The sequence below is a fragment of the Olea europaea genome, chromosome 1, assembly GCF_002742605.1.
Source record: "Olea europaea var. sylvestris chromosome 1, O_europaea_v1, whole genome shotgun sequence".
In the NCBI taxonomy this organism is placed as follows: domain Eukaryota; kingdom Viridiplantae; phylum Streptophyta; class Magnoliopsida; order Lamiales; family Oleaceae; genus Olea; species Olea europaea.
Genome location: NC_036237.1, coordinates 33,160,720 through 33,173,328, shown reverse-complemented (window position 1 = coordinate 33,173,328; position 12,609 = coordinate 33,160,720).

The following is a 12,609-nucleotide window of genomic DNA, read 5'->3' as shown; positions in this document are numbered from 1 at the left end:
GTATTGTTCAGTTTTTTGTAGTCTATACATATTCTCCATCCTATGACTGGTCTTGTTGGTATCAGCTCATTGTTCTCATTCTTTACCACTGTAATACCTCATTTCTTTGAAACAACATGGATTGGACTAACCCACTTGCTATCATAAATCAGATAGATGATGCTACGTCAAGGAGTTTCAATATCTCTGCTCGCACAACGTCCTTCATGGCGGGGTTCAATTTGCACTGATTTTCCACCGTTGGCTTATACTCTTCTTCCATTAATATTTTGTGCATGCATATCGATGGACTAATTCCTCTGATGTCTGCTATAGACCACCCAATGGCTATTTTGTGTTCCCGCTAGACCCTTAGTAATCTCAGTTCTTCTAACTCCATCATCTCGTTTGCAATAATCACAGGGAGTGTAGACGACTCTCCTAAATATGCATACCTCAAATGTGATGGCAATTGCTTGAGCTCAAGAATTGGTGCGTTCTGAACAGAAGGTAGTGGTTTACTTGGTCCTAAACCAAGTTTCTCAAATTTTCTTCTCCTAATAGGTGGAGCAGATTCCATAACGTAAGTTATCTGATTTATCTCTTCAACTATTAATGTTTTATCTCATGAGTGGACAAGAAGATTCTCCAAGTGGTCTTGAGGATTCTCAAAAATGAAAGTCTCTTCCACAGTCAAATCCACCATGTCAATGCGCAAATTGCTATCTGATTCTGTAGGATATTTGATAGCACTGAAAACGTTGAATGTCACCTGCTCATTATTTAATCGTAACATCAATTGTCATTTTTGAACATCTATTAACGCTCGACACGTTGCAAGGAACGATTTTCCCAATATCAATGGCACGTCTTTATCCTCTTCAGCCAAGAATGACTAAATCCGCAAGATAAAGAAATTTATCAACCTTGACCAATATGTCTTCAATAATTCCCCTGGAAAATTTAATGGACCTATCTGCCAACTACAATGAGATCGATGTTGCCTTCGCCTCTTCCGAGTTTAATTTCCTAAAAATAGAATAAGGCGTGAGGTTAATACTAGCACCTAAATCACAGAGAACTTTATCAAATTTCATGTTACCAATAGTGCAAGGGATAGCAAAACTCCTTGGGTCCTTTAGTTTAGGTGGTAGCTTATTCTGTAAGATGACACTACATTCTTCATTCAACATCACTGTCCCCAAATCCTTGAGCTTCTTTTTATTTGTGAGTATTTCTTTCATAAATTTCACATAGCTAGGCATTTGTGCAAGTGCATCCACAAATGGTATATTGATCTGTAGCTTTTTGAATATCTCAAGAAACTTCGAAAATTGCTTGTCCAGCTTATACTTTTGTAGCCTATGTGGGAATGGAAGTGGTTGAACCATTTCTTTGGTAGGAGCGGGTTCCTTAACCTTTGGACCCTCTGGTACTTCTTCTTGTTCTTTGTTTCGTGTAGATTCTTCCAAATGCTCCTCAACCCTAGTAGGTACTTTCTCTAGTGTAGCAACCAGTTCACATTTATTTCAGGTAGCTGTACCCCACTGCGAGTAGTTATAGCCTTGCAGTGCTCCTTAGGGTTTGTTTCGGTGTTGCTAGGCAATGTTCCTGGTAATCTCTTTGAAAGTGCCTTGGCTATTTGTCCCATTTGATTCTCCAAATTTTTTATGATAGCACCCTAAACTTGTAAGCTCTTATCCGTTTATTTGCATGTATCAAGTGGATATTTCTGCTAACTTAGTCACAAGATTTTTTAGCAAAGACTTCTTCTCATTCTGCTAAAATTCGGATGGTGCGGTCTGTTATGGCGCGATCTAAGCTCCATGATTATTATTCCATTGAAAACCTGGGTGATTTCTCCAGCTTGGGTAATATGTATTATGATTTGAATTGTGTTGTTGCCTTTGAAAATTCAGAGTGTAGTTCACGTCTTCTACCTCTGAGCAAAAGAAGATCCTACGTTACAATCAACACTCTCGTGGTTCTCTCCACAATGTTTGCATTTCAGCCTCATTGTCTGGGCTACACTCATTTGATCTACCTTCTGTGCCAATGATGCTAGTTGTGCTGAAAGTGCTGTTAAATAATCAACTTCGAATACCCCAACAGCTTTCTTTCCACTCATTCTTTCAGTAGGCCAAAATGATCTGGTAAATGCCAAATCCTTCATGATTTGGTAGACCGGTCCGCAGTTCTTTTTGTGATAGAATCATTGCATGCAGAGTCTACGTTAGCCTTGCTAATAGGGTTCAAGCCAATGTAGAAGTATTGCACTTGAAGCCACTTTTGCAACCCGTGTTGTGGGCATTGGCAAAGTAAACCCTTGTATCGTTCCCAAACCTCTGAATAGCATTCTGAGTCCATTTGCTGAAAAGTAGTGATCTCGTTCATTAGCTTTGCAATCCTTTTTGGTGGAAAATATTTTCTAAGAAATTTCTAACTCAATTGGTTCCATGTTATGATGCTCTGTAGTGGGCAAGTGTCTAACCATTCCTTTGCTGAATCCCTCAATGTGTATGGGAAGAGACTTAGTCTAATTGCTTCGCTTGAAACCCTTGGATACTCAATTGTTGAACACATGTCCAGAAATCTTGATATATAAGTGTTGGGATTCTCTGTAGCTTTCCCAAAAAATTATAGCGCATTTCGAAACATGTTGATGACATCTATTCTCAGGTTGAAGTCTGCCTAACCAAACGCCGAATATATGATACTGGACTGGCTTTCCATTATCGATGGAACCATCTCCTCTCCCACGAGCCTTGTATTTTCATTGCTGCAGCTATGTTCGGTTGTGCTATTCTTAGATTAGCCCCGATGGCTATTTGATTAAAATTTTCATTTGCCATGTCTTCTCTTTTTGTTTTTGGTATGTTTCAAGCCGTTGTCTTCTTCGAAAGTTGAATGTTCGTTCGATTTCTGGGTCAAATTGAGCAAGATCACCAGTTCTCGAACTTCGCATACAAAGTCTTGAAAAAGAAAGCAAGAAACAGCGTAAAATCTTTCTAAATTAATGAACTAAACTAAAAATAAAAATAAAAAGTTTCAGATTAAAGTTAAAATTAACTAAAACTAGTAAAAAAAAATAGCCCCCGACAACGGCGCCAGATATTTGATCGTTTGATTACCTACAAGTGAACGAGATCGTGAACAACTAATAAAGTGGTGTGTAGAGTGTCGAACCCATGATGACTATGTGTTTGATCGTGTTAAATCTAATAATTTCCTTAATCGAATAGTGAGGTCGAGTTGTAACTAATACTATTAAATCTATCAATTAAACAGAAAGCAAAGTAAAAATTTATCAAATTTGCTAGAAGTATTGCTAAGATGTGGAATCCCTCTTGCTACTCTATTTTAATTCGACAATTTAAACTGACAATTTGAAATCATGCTTGTTGGTCAATGTTCCTATTTTACTTAAAAGCATCTCTCGATAGCAAATAAATCAAATCCTAAATGTGATTTTTCCTATATCTCTATGAAAAATACAAACGTGTAAAAAAGCATTAACGAGCTAGAACATCTTTAACAACCATGTGAAGCATAAAAGTATATTTTTATCCTCTATCGAACCTCACAATGTTTATTATTACAAGCTAGCGATCCTATTATCTCTCTCAATGATAATAAAATTCACAAACAATTCAATTATTGACCTAGTAATTGATAAGCAAGTTAAACCATAATAAACACCCAAACAATTAAGCAAATTTAACGTCAATTTAATATATTCGAACTAACAAATTCATAACAAGGGTTCATCACATCCTAGCACAAGAAAAATTAACCACACATATTGTCGAAATTAAACAAATAAAGTTGAAACAACATCATCGAATAATTGATGGAACGTGAATGATTTCCAAATTCCTTCCAAAGCTGCCACCTCAATCTACCACTTTTTATCCTTTAATTTCTTTCCCCCGCCCCGGCTTCTGTGGGAATTATATATGTGTATAGGTCAACTTTGCAGCCCACCAATTTCTCCCAGCAGCTGGCCGAATTGTTTAATTCAACCGCTTCAGTTTTCAGCCTCTTTTCTTCTGCCGTTTTCCGTTGGTATTTTTTTTTTTTTAACTCCAATAGCAAACTGCCCTCTTTTTTTCTTCCAAACCGTAGCCCTTTTCCTGTGATTTTTCTCTTTTGTGATGTGTGTATATCTTCTTTCAACAATGGCAGCCTACGTCTTTTTTCTTTGTTCTCCAGCTGACTCACTTTTTTATATGAGTTCTTGTATGTATAAGAGAAAATTGGTTGCCCTTTAATACTCCCCTCTTTGTCTTTCTATGCGTGTCTATTATATATACCCTAGCAGCCCAATTAATTCCTCCCACTCCAATTCCAATTGTCTTTAAAATCATACAATTTAATACTTGAACTCAATTAATTATGCAACCAATGCCTTTCTTTGGTTCAAGTCAAGTCCTTGAATTTTCAAAGTGTAGAATTTGATTCCCGAACTTTCCCTCCAACGGCCAATTTGTTCTTCACCCTTCTCTATTTTTTCCGAACGAGTTCGTCACTAAAAAGAAAATAAAATTAACCCAAGTTAAATAGAAATTAATAAATTGATGACATAAAAGTTTAATTATATGGATTAAATAAGTGCACAAATTGTACTTATCATTTTCCAACCTTGAGTGAAAAGGGAATTGATCTACACTCCGTTGAAGCACGTACACACAAAGGTGAAAAGTAAGTAAAAATTCATTCGCAACTATAATACAAGAATAAAGTATTTGTAATATAGTAATGTTGGAATATTTACACGATTTTGATAAGAAGCTCATTGTATATAAATATGATGGTTATAAACATTGAGTATGTGGTTTCGAAACATATTGACATCGGTTTAGATTAAGCATGTCATTCATGAGCATTTTCCATGTGGTTGCACGACATACGGCCATGGTTGAAAATCTAGCATACATAGCATGATTGCAAACTTGAGTTTTCCTGCTAAAATGTTTTATTGACCATTACTAGGGTACCGAAGCATGTAAGACATGCTGATGTGATATGTTTTAGCACCATTGGTGATACTTCTTGGGCGATTTCTAAGGTAGAGGGTGGATGAGCCTTTGGTAATTACAGGAGGGTGGACCAATTGGTAATGCTATGATTGTTGGCGCTATTGGTTGGAATACTTCTTGGGTGATCATAGGAACAGTTAGAGTATGGGCCTCTAGTGGTCACAAGAGGCTAGTCCACTCGCCTGTGTCAATGTTATATTAGCCATTTGATTATTAATTGTTGATATTGATATTGTGCAGAGCTTTATCAGGTGCATTATAGTAGGTCAAAGGCCCAATGAAAGGAAAATATTTCAAATGATACTATTTCGAGTTAACTTCGATAAATATTTGAATATGATACATTTTAGCATGATGTTTTAAAAAAGTGACATGAGGACATATACTTATATTACTTCTACTTATAGCATGAATGATTTTAGCTCATATAGTTTTTGCATTGTAGATGAGCATGGAACTTTATAGGGAACATGATTAGCTGTGAAACTCTTACGGGATTTCGAAGTTTAATGTATATGGATGACGACATGTAGGATTATTTTGTGGGATGTTGTTTTGATCTTATAATCTGTTGTATTATATTTTGAGAATCTTGTATCATATGTATATGACTTTAGGAATGGTATGATAAATATTTTTGTAATCCTCAAAGTAGATATGTTAAAATTTGGTTATATAATATTTGGTCGTAACATACTATATAAACATCATAGGTGATCATGTAAGAATACACATGGATTTTATTGTGAAGATGCTTATTTCATTTTATCATATCAAAAATAAAATGTAAAATTATATGTCTAGATTGGGTCATCAAATTTTTATTCCAATAAAAGTCAATGTATTGTTGTCTATTTGAATGGGGTGTGACACAAACATACAACCTCAAAATGTTAAAAATTGTTGTTACTGATGTCAATTGGTCATCTTTTATCGAATGCAGGCCTACCGTATGTGACTGATCACGATGAGACATAATATATCATGTACCAGTAACAAGAATTCTGGACAAGTACAAGTTGTTAATGAAAAAGAAAATTTGAATATTATGTCCAACAAAATAAGTAATTAAAAAATAATCGAAGTTACTTTTAAGTACGATAAAACATGTCAAAATCCTACTTTAGACGAGAATTTCATGTCGGTATTGTTGGTTGTGTAGAACCTAACTACTTTATACTTTTATTTTCATTAGCGGTTCATCTATAATATTATAAGAATAATTTGATAAACTTTTACATGTGTTAGAACATCTTAACATTTTCACTCCTATATAAAAAGGTATCAGGGCTATCATTCTTTTGTTGTACCATACTAAACTAGAGAGATAACAAAGAGCCGTGAATTGTGTTAAAATATAATTTGATTCTCTTATTCAATAAGGATATTTATCAATCAATTTATCCATAAAACAATACAATATTGCATCAATGTTGATGAAAACGTCAAATACAACTAAGAGAGCGCCTATCTATAACTCGTAGGATTTGAAAACGCATTCTCACCTCTTCATTTCATCCACAATCTGGAAAAGTTATCATGGATAAGCTACTTGGAATAAATTTCAACCAAAAACAAATGTCGATGATTGAAAACTCCCATATGTCAAATTTGTGTCAATTCAAGTTCTAAGAAACATCTGCATGGTCAACAACACTATCGAGTTTCTTGTCAACAACTTCAACGGCGTCATGCTTACACAGTAGGCTTCCCTTTTCCGAAAGCAAGGATCCAAGCCAAGTTCTATAAGACTCGCTACGTTATATAAATGTAATCAGCACCTTAACTCCCATAATGGTAAAAAAAGTCTAAGCACGTCTCACTTGGATAAGATATTTTCTATCACTCCCACACACAAGTGATTAAGTTGAAGCCTATTAGAACACTATCTAAATACTTGAGACGGATCCTTCCATTACTTTCTTCTGCCTTTCATCTAAAGTTTGACCTCACAATGGTTTTATAGTTCCTAATTCAAAGCTCAAAATGGTGTTATCATTCCCAATTCTATGTAATTTTGACATGAAATATTTGAAGATCAACCTACAGCCCTTTGATTTAGCTAAAAATCAAATTTTGATAAAAATTGATGAAATATGTGTTTACAAAGTTGATAAAAGTTATAGATCCCATGAAATGTGTGGTTGGAAATGAAAATTGAAGAAAAAAGACTTTTATAAAATAGAAGCAATAAAAAAACTTAATCAAGTAGACAAGACATGTTCCTTTGGAATCATATCTGAACCTTCCTTTTATCCCTCTTTCTATTGGAGTAGCCACGAGAAAATATGGGAGAGGACGCTGGTGGTTTATGTGTACAGACAAGAACTTAGAATATGTGAACGTGATATTTAAAACCTTCAGAGCTCAAGATACTACAATGAAAAGTTCTAATATACAAAAGGATCGGGTAACAAGCTTAATAAAGACATAAATTGTGAGCAAACATAACTAGTTAAGGAGACTACAGGCAATGAAGTTGAAAATAATACTATATGTAAAATCTACATATGATTATCAGGAACAAGATGATAACGATAAGAATCCAACATGAAAGAGTTTCGGCAATGAGATGCCAAGTTAATTTTGAAAAGGGGTGAAGTAGAGATTATATGTTTTTGTAGATTGTAAGAGCTTGATAATAATCTATTTATCAACTGCAAAAGACAAGTCATTTTAAGAACCACTGTCAGACTAATATGGTATAATCTTAGATAAGAAATTTCAATAAAATTTTGTTAAAGGATAATAAGAATCCAACCTAGAAGAGTTTCCGCAACAAGAAGCCAAGTTAATTTTGAAAATGGATGAAGTAAAGACTATATGTTTTTGTAGATTGTAAGATCTTAATAATAATCTACTTATCAACTGTAAAGGACAAGGCATTTCAAGAAGCACTGTCAAACTAATTGTTGGGAATTTACTTATTATGTACAGCAAAAATAAAAACGAATTTCAATTCCCACCAGGAATCTTCTCTGTGTTTAGATATACATTTTTTCTAGATATGTAAACTCTTTTTCTTTTTTACGATTCCAGCAACCTTAATCTGCTACCCACAGCTGTCCAATTATCCAGCCTCAAATAAAATTTCACACAGAGAACAGATTGCAGTCATCAGAGTTTTCTCTTCTTGTGCCAGCAAGAATAATGAGAATCTCAACAAATTGAAAACCCTAGTCACATATTTATATAAGTCCAAATGGGCCTGGTCTGATCCGGTCTAATATTTAATTAACTCTTTTAATGAAATTCGATTCGTAAATTAATTAATCCAATTAATTAATTCGGGCCTATAAATAAGCAATCCAATTAATTAATTAATTTATCCAACGCTTTTTAAATTAACTAAATGACAAATTACAATCTTTCAGTTCTTTTTTTGTGTGCAACTCATCAGGTTTCCGATCACAATGCCTAACGACATGAAATATTATTTTGATTTAATCAAAATTGATAAATTAAAACACCATTTTAATTTATCATTAATTCACACTTGTCCTCCCAAATTGACATCTAATAATGTGTCAGGACAATACATGTGACGAAAAATGTCACGTGGTATGACAAAACCAAACTTGTTCATTTATTATGAAACTATAATCTTTTCGTCAATATTATCCGATCAACTACGAGATATGGAAGTCTGTCAATCCTGATTATCGATCATATTTTTCATTTCACTATTAAGTTAATATAAGTCAAAAATTCTTTTCCGACTTCTAAATACACCTTGGCCAAGGATTCTCCTATTGACTTAATTGAATGAAATGCAGATCATAATCTCTTACTATCTAAGAGTGACGAATCCTCTATTGGTCATTTACAACCTTCATACGATTTTTGACATACTCGAATGATGCCGTATTAGCGGCCCTTGACCAAGCAACATTCAACACCGTCAAAGTATGTCTGTCCTCATATAAGGCACTATGATGACCTTAAATCAAATGACCAATTTCAGTACTAAACATTAGAGATTAACCACGAATACTCAAATATTTATCCATGCGGAATCTCTCAGTAGGTTTTCGATGTTTTGTTCTCCAACAAAACATTCACGTGTTCATTTAAGTGTCATCACACTTTAACTTGTGAGATCACTTCATAAGTAAAAAATGCCTCATGTGATGGTCTATTCAAAATAACGATATTCGTATCTCATTATTACTTACGACCACAAATGATTTAAGATTCAATCGTATATAATTTGTATTTCACAATCACAACTCCTTGTAATTAACAAATTATCAAGATTTGAATCTACGAACTCTATTATTTAATTTAATTGAATATTAATTAAATAATATATATGCCATAAAATTGCACGAATTATATACTAAAAGTATTTATGTCCAAGGTTGATGGAACCTAGGACATAACACTTACAAACTCTCACTTGCATTAGATCCAATCACTAAGAGTTTATATGATGATTATGTTTATACTACAACAACTCTTTGTTAGTGGATCTGTAATATTATTAATTGTGGGAATTCGTTCTTCTCTTTATGTCATTTTGATGTATTATCTCTCTGATGAGATAATACCGCCTTAATACATGTTTGGATCATTGATGAGACCTTAGTTCCTTCGTTTGTGCGATGACTCTATTGTTATTACAATATAATGACATGTGATCAATAACATTAGGCACTAATCCAAGTTCATTAATGAATATCTTAATCCAACTGCAACTATTTGTAGCTTCTAAAACAATTATGTGTTAGATTTCTGCTATTGAATCAACGATTGTTTTATGTGTGGAACATTTCCAACACACTGTTTAAGAGTAAACCAATTTCTTCATATAAAATCTTCTCAAGCTTTTATCTATGTAGATTAGAATGAGTTATGCAATCTTCTAGATCTATCTCTATAGATCAAGTTGCTTCTCCTATATTGTTCATGAGTAATCATTTAACAACCACACTTTCAGCGATTGAAACGTGGAGATGTCGTTTCCTATTAATTATATATCTTACATATAATATTAGGAATGTGACAATACTCCATTATCTTCTTGTCATCACACAATTCGTATTCACATTTGATAAAATCAAACATTTTGATTTTTTCAACAAATCGAAGATTTCAACTCCAAGAGGCTTGCTTTAACCCATAGTCAACATTACCAAGACCAATACGTGTAAGATCAAACTTTGGCAACAAAAAAAAGGAAAGAAAAAGGAGTTGCAATAACATTTGCCACTAGAGGTGTCAATGAACCGAGCTAGCTCGTGAGCCGAAACTCAACTTTTTTTTGCCCAAGTCCAGCAAAAGCTTGACCAAAAAATCAAGGCTCGACCGGAACTTTCGGCTTAGACCTTACCAAGTCGAGTCGACTCTTTTTTTCTTTTCTCATAGTTGTCGGTCTAAGGTAGCTAAATAGCTGCCCTAATTGGCAGAAATCTGCTGTCAATGACAACAGATTTGCTTCCTCAATAGGTAGCTATAAAACTGCCTATAGATGTTTATAAATTTATTTTGCTTTTTTTTATTTAACTAGCCAGCTCGGGCGGGCTCGGGCTCGAGTTGACCCTCGAAAGTGGGGCTCAGTGCCTTCGAGCCACGAGTTGGGTCGGCTCAGGCTTTTTCGGGCCGAGCCACGGGCTACTCAAGCTGATGAACCAAATTTATATCCCTTTTTGCCACACAGTTCATTAACCCAAAAGGCACAATAAAATGTGTCCACGACATTCCCGAAATAGGGGAAAAAAGAACTCCAATAAGGTAACACGAAATGTTAGAAAAGACAAATGACCTACTTCTTAGATGTCTTCTTCTTTGGACCAGAATTAGCAGCCTGCGGCTTGGGATGCTTCTCAACCTCACTTAGGTGCAACCAATTTAGAGGGCTGCGATTAAAGAAGGCCCAATCGGGAATCGTAATTAAAGAGGTCGATACAATGCTGGCTGCATGTGTAAGCACATTTGTTTGAAATGATCCCACAACATACCCCACAATGAATGCCACCACAGCAAAAACAGCATCAGTTGCATGCTCTGCTAGCTCTTGCCCTTGCCAAATCATACAAAAATGAGTTAACACATTAAAACTACACAAGCACATGCAAATATGCTACCCATAGATGAATGAGTCCTACATATAACAAATCTTTATGTTCTAAGCTTTCCAAGGAGGCAACCACTATAGTCCATTTTGTGTATACGGATTCGAACCCTTGATGGAATTTGAAACATTAAATATTTGCTACTAAAGTAGCCATATAGAAAGAGATTTAGTTTTTCCCAGCAATTATTTAGTAAATTTCTAGCATTGTACTTTTTTACTCCCTCTAAATTACTCCTTGTCATTGGGAGTAAATTGAAGCAAAATTCCTGTAACAAAATCCATGGATTGAAAATCAAAAGTTTCTATGCTTATAAGAAAGAAAAATTATAAAAGTGAAATCTCAAAATGCTCCATTATAAACCTTTTAACAAGATTCGTTACTTTTAGATGGAAGCACAAAGACTCGATAGAATTGATAAATCTAAAAGCTTAAAAGTGGAGTCAAATTTTGAGATCGGTGTTCTCAAATGAGTCATCATCCCTTGCAAGTGTAACAAGTTGAAAAAAGCTGAACTTGTCTACTTAACACTCTTCAACTCATAAATCATTTACACGCAGACACTCGATAGAAAATATGTGTGCTCGTGCTCGTGTCTGTGAATCGACAAAAAAAAATTGAAATGTTCATAACTTACAGTGGATTTTTACTGAAACGGTGAATCTAAAATATATAGCAATTTAGAACGGGCAAGAAAAATACTATTCTTGTCTCCAGGTAATATACAAATACACTAATAAACAAATAAATCATTACATATATATACATATAATGTACAGATAAGGTTCTCACCGGAGAAGCGACGATGATAAAAAGATTGTCTGGTAAAACAACAACACAAGGACACAACGATTATACTGATTGTTGGTCTGAGTACAAGAGTGAAAGAATTAAGAGAAGTGGTTAATCACAACCATGAATGGAAATATTTGGGTTGGAAAATTATCAATTTTGATGTTAGACAAAAAGTTGAAAAAAAATAATGTTTAAATAGTAATTTTCAAGAGAAGTGAAAAAGTAGAAAAATTTTGAATTTACGTGCAAAATATTTTATTGTGTAAATGTATGATTATATATAAGTATGTTTCCAAAAAAAAAATTCAAATAATTGTTTTTAAACAGGGGTATATTTTGACAACACGAAACAACCTAAAAGAGGAATTTTGTAAAATGGCCTTCCTATGACATTGTATGCTAAAAAATAGCTCCTATATTTGAGTAAAAATTTCGAACATGTTTTTGTTCGTGTTTCGATTTTGAGCTCTGAGTTGGTTTTCAATTGTACGTTTTGAGAGTTTCTTATAAGATTACTAAAAATACATTTGTTTCATCATTTTGAAAAATTATTTCTCAAAACAAAAAAAAACTAAGAAACATGTTTAATTTGTAATTTTGAAAATTTATTTTATGAAATTGATTATTCAGTAAAATGGAACAATTTTATGTTAATATATTATCAAGTGTATATATATATATATATATATATATATATATATATATATATATATATATATAAG